This window comes from Danio aesculapii, chromosome 3, assembly GCF_903798145.1.
Source record: "Danio aesculapii chromosome 3, fDanAes4.1, whole genome shotgun sequence".
Taxonomy (NCBI): domain Eukaryota; kingdom Metazoa; phylum Chordata; class Actinopteri; order Cypriniformes; family Danionidae; genus Danio; species Danio aesculapii.
This window is the reverse complement of record NC_079437.1, coordinates 33,894,168-33,900,167: the sequence shown is the minus strand read 5'-3', so window position 1 is coordinate 33,900,167 and position 6,000 is coordinate 33,894,168.

Genomic DNA, 6,000 nt, shown 5'->3' with positions numbered 1-6,000 from the left:
GAGCATTTATTTTGTACATTGCGAGTCATCTTAATTAAATTGCCTCATGAAGTCAAATAAAAAAGTCAGTCATGAAATGAAACTTCTGCAGTTCTAGCTTTTAAAAGAATTGTTTACTTGTGATTTCATAACAAAAAGAGAAACTAATTCAAGCATAATTTGACAAGAGCGCCTCCTCTACTGTGTATGCTGATACAAGGTTATTAATTTAGATTTGATAAATAAACTTTACTATTTTATGTAAAATGTCATTATTTTAGGAATATGAGTAACTGTATTTTGACTAAAATCAGGGATAAAGTAAGCTGATAGTTGTTGTTATTATTATTATTATTATTATTATTATTATATTGCTTCTCTAATATTTGTAACTATTTGTTTTTCTCCACAGATATTTGACTTTGGCTATGTAAAATGAGCAGTCTAGCAGGTATGAGTTGCGTAAACATTTTAGACTAAAACATTTTCACTATAGCCACATTTGCTGGTTTTCCTGTCCATATACAGATTGCCCATGTACATTTACAAGCTGCAAGAAGCCTTCGAGTCACATCAAACACACAGAATGAATATGAAACAATATTTATGCATTATTCATATAACTGCTGTTGACATAAAGAAACAATAAATATAACACATTGATTCTAAAATAGTTAAAAGAAGTGAATAAATAATTGCATTAAAATTGTGAATGTGTAATCAGCCTTAAGCTGTAAACTTGTGGCTAAGGTTATATTTTTGTTGATGGGTGATGGTTTTTTCTAGTTTTAATACGTAACAATCAAGTGTGATTGTGTCACATGAGTTTAGAACACATCTCAGTATTTTTTTTCCAGGACTGAAAGTGCAGAAGCTGAATTTCAAAATGCACACAGCAGTAGAGATCTTTATCATTTGGGCTAAGGATGCTGGTCTGGAGGACAGACCTACAGATGTTGGTGTAGAAGTTCTAGAGAACCTGCTGAGTGTCACATATGGATTAGATGGACTTTTTGGGTTCATGTACACTTAAAGGGTTTGTTCAACCAGAAATTAAAAATTTGAATTATTCATGTCCTTCCAAACATTGATTTTGATAGTACAAATTAAGATACTTCAGGTGAAATCTGAGAGCTCTCTCATTCTCTATAGACAGCAATGGTCCCAACTTGGTTAAAGTCCAGAGAAATAGCTAAAATATCCTCAAAACAGACCACATGCTTTCAGTTGTTCAATCAGAATATTATCAAGCTACAAGAATAATTTTAAACGCATATAAAGCAAAAATAACAGCCTTCTTTCTTCTGTTGAACACAAGATCTTCTTCTGTGTTCAACAGAAAAAAATCATTGTTTTATGTTGTTTGTTTTGTCATAACTTTAATATTTTATATATATTTATTTTGTATTGTTTAATGTTTTTAATATTGCCAATGTTGCTTTTATTAATAAAAGCTTTAAAAATGTTGATATGCATATGTATATAACAGTCATTCATTGGCTGAAATTTTGATGACTTGTTTATGCTTGGGCTGTACTTAGACGTTTATTAGATTTTTCAAATTTAGTCTTGTTTTAGCCTAGACCAAAATTCACCACCTGTTAGACGTATACATGTAGTCGTTGTATAGGTGTCTAAATGAAGACTAGTCTAAACTTGGGCTATGGTTAGATGTCTATTAGATTTTCACTGACAGCCCAAATTTAGCCGTGATTTAGCCTAGACGTCTAAGCTATGTTTAGACGTCTGATAGACGTCTTTTAAACCAAAAAGTGCTTGCTAGGTACTTAAAGTCGAACGGTGAGCATGCATTTACAGTGGCCAGTTATGTCTTGCCTTTTCTGTGAGATCAGCATCTTCTGTATAATTTAAAATCTAAAGTTCCAAATCTAAAGTTACAGTCTCGTTTTCTTAGTCTTGCTATCTTCATTTCTATCTTCTTACGTAAGACGTGACAATGAAATCAGCTAAATTTTAGGATGAGAGGTTTTTGAGTTTACATTGAAATCACTTGTGTTTGCCAATCTGAGCAGATGTGTGTGACATGCGTAACATGTCTTTTGAAGCTCTAGATAACACGCATGAGATTACCACAGCTTAAATCTCTTTTTCAGCCTCAAATTTTTTAAACAATTTAAAGCTGTTAAAGCTTTGATTTAAGACTTCGGGTAAGGAAAATAGATGATTTATTTCAAATTTGAAAATAATGGTCAATTTACAATAAATTTATAACATTATAAACTTCTGTTTTCTTTAAAAAGAGACCGAACAAGAGACCTGTGCTCCAAAGCTCTTTAAGTTTACATTTTACAGAATTAAATGTTGTGAAAAGGTGATGAAGAGGGAAAATGGATTTTAACTGCTGTATAAATAGAATTAAAATAAGGAATTAAAAAATCTTTGCTGAATTAAAATAGTTCATTCATTTTAAAGGGGGATCATAGTTGACTGCCATGTAAGCAGAGCAGAGAGTTAATTTTACTGTTGAAAATGTTAAAAGTTAATAAGAATTTATTTCTGACAGAAATATATTACATTGTATTATATTAAATTATTACAATGTAAAAAATGCAATGTTTACTGTCATCAGCCTTGATGAGCAAAGACCCCACCTAGCCACTCCCCCCACTATTTGATCACTATTTGATTAGTGAATATATGAAGAGTTTATAATGTACTTGTAAATTATGACAGCAAAGTGATACAATTAAATGTTCATTAAATTATTTACTCATAAATTCTATAATTATTTCAATTTATAATGTTGCTGCATTTCAGCTGAGTATAATAAAATGAGACAAAACACAATGTGTTTTTAGAAAAGTTATATTGTAAAACATGACCATTTTCTTGTTGGTTTGGGTTTTTTGGGCTCAGTCATTGCTCTCTCCAGAGAGGTTATGGCACGCATTTGGCCCCAGTGGCTCTCCCTGAGACTATAGGAACTGATGATTGTTTCATTATGTCTGCTGGTCCAAAGTCTCGAGAGTGTAAGAGGGAGGGAGATCCGTTCGGCTGCACTAACAGAAGAAAAAAAAGGCAAAAGTCTTTTCTTTTGTGAGAATTCAGCCTGATGAGATCTGTTTTTTTCACTGTGATCGTCTGACATCCTGGATGCTTGTTAGTTTTAGCTTTGTCACTTCCATTAGATGTTATTAGAGCCCATTTTACTTTAACTGAGCAATTTGTTTGAAGTTAGAATTTGCTTCGCGGCAGTCAAGGTTTACTATTTAATCAAGTATAAGAAAAAGTGAAAGGCTTTCTATTTATTCAAGTAAAAGAAAAAAAGTTTAGACAAATTATAAGAATAGAAAGGGATTTTAATTTCTATTTAATCCAGTTTTAGACTAAAAATAAGTTAAATGTGCTTAACAACTAATTCAAATCCTACAAAATGCTCGCAAATAATCTTTGGTCATTATTAATTAAAATGTCACACTTTTTTATTCTCAGGCATGTCAAATAAAAAATAACTATTAGCAGCAAAACATTACACAATCTCTTTTGATATCTCATTGTTTATTTGTAAAAGAAAAAACCCAGTGATATTATTTAATGTAGAGCATTTATTTCTGATTCTTGCTATGTATGTTATCTTATAATCAAGCCGTCTGTTTATGTTTATGATGTGAAGCCAGGCACTGAATGCTGCTTTCTTTCTGTTTATTTACAGTATTGAACGCATGCTTTCTTACTATACAGCTAGAAGAGCGGTGATTGCAGTAGAACAACTGCTCTGTAAAACTATTACGAAGGCCAGGAATGAAACATCCAGCTGTTCTGTAATAGATTTGCAATGGCTGAAAGTAAGCGCTCCAGCTGCTCTGTAATAGAGTTATAATGACTGCAAACAAACCCTCCAGTGATTTTGTTCTTTACTCTCGCGTCGGTTAAATCAGCTGCTGTACTCAAGCACAACTGAGCTTTCCGTAATGCTGCATTTGCACATTTCTCAAAACTAAAGCCACAGGCCTACTTCAGATACCACAGCCTTTCAACTTTTGACAGCTTGTGTTGGTAGACAAAAATTAAAACAAGTCTTGTCATTTTTTATGTACTATAAGTGGTTATTTGACTTTATTTTGTGTATTTAAGTATTTATTTAAATATGATTAATTAGAGAGAGTTGTAATATTCTTTTTAATTGTTTTTAATATCACAGAGAGTAAATGTTTATTTTACTGATATTCTGAAAATGAGCAAATAGTTCATATTTCTATTTCTTAAAGATTTATTTTTTATTTTTTTATTAATTTTCCAGATTTCTACAGTATAAATTGGACGATTGTTTAGATGGAAACAACGACCATACAGCTTATAATAAAATTTAACTGAAAGTAAAGTAAAAAATGTAACAAAGAAATACATTTTTAAATCTATATCTTCACATCATCTCAGATTATGCAGATGATTAGGACACTAAATTCAAACACACTTATCACTAGTTTATTTTACCAGGTTTGTGAGAGAGAGTATGAGCATAATACTGTACTACAGGTGAAGCATTTATTGTCTGATCATTTCACTGCCTCACAAATGTGTTGCCATTTTGCGAACACTATTGAGTTGCTGCCCTCTACTGGTGATGTTCATTGCCTTTTGAAGGGGTGTTTCACCCTAACATTAACGTTTACTTACTATTTAATCACCCCCAAGTGGTTCCAAATCCATTTATGAGTTTCAACATAACCTGTAATCATTGCCTGTCTGTTTGTTTGAATTTCAGTTAGTGAAATAAGTGTTTATAAATATGGACCCTTTAGGTACAAATGTGTACCTTTTGAAAAGTTGCAGCCCCAGTGGAAACTTTTGTATCTTTATTTCTACATTTAATCAAACACTTAAACATTTAGACAATATTTGGGTTGCAAATTTGGACAATTACAACTTTTTGGTGTCACAGACATCCAGACGTTGAGCAATGCTAATGTGAACTCTGTATGTGTGTGTGTGTATACGTGTGTGTGTTGAGTCTCATCCTCATCAGCTCTTCCCACGGGCTCTTGTCCACTTAACGCTCAAACCCCAAATCTGGCTTTGCAAGACTACAGGGAGTGTTTGACTGTTAAAGTTAAATTAGCATTAATAAGATAATTGATAATAATTGAAGAAGCCACAACTGAACAGTTAGCCCAACTTCAAAGCTTGCGAATAACATCCAGAAACGGAGGCGGATGTACATTTCTTTCTTTCTTTCTTTCTTTCTTTCTTTCTTTCTTTCTTTCTCCCCTTTTTTCAGAATCTGTTTCAACATCAGATTCAATATCACCAAAGAACCCTTTCAATGAACTTTCCAATAAAAAAATGTCTATTACTTGATAAAAATATTGCTAAATATATAATATTGTCCATTTATATGTCTATTTATGCAGGCATGGGATCAGAATCAGATTTATTGATTTATAGAAGTCACTGATGTTTGAGATTCACATAAAGACAACAATATCAATGAAGCTAATGATAAGAAGAGAAAAGGTAACACCTTATTTTGATGGTCTGTTTGTTGAATTTAAGTTACATTGCATCTACATGCCAACTTATTCTCATTAGATTATAAGTAGACTCTTAGGTTGGAGTTAGGGTTAGTGCAAGTTGACATGTACATGCAAAGTTTCTTATAGTCAGTTAAATGTCTGTTGAAGGAGCAGTATCAGCAGATATTAAGCAGACAGTCTTACACTCAAATGGATCATCAAAATGAAATGTTACCAAGAAAAGAATTAAAAGCAAACTGTTCTTTGCTCAATTATGCATTGTAAAAGTTAATCTATAAAAGGCATTCTTATAGTGTCTTGTGTGGATGGGTGAATATATCACTGTCACACTGTTCTGAATAGTGCAAGCCACTTAAAGTACAAGGCAAACTCAGTGAAGTAAAAAGTCATTGGTAACACTTAAGGAAAAGCGGTTTTCTGTACAGCGCATTTTTTTAAGATCTTAAGATCTTTATGAAACTTGAAGCCACCTCATTTTAATAAAATTACTGTAAGGAACAGGATAAAAAAACATTACAGGAGAATT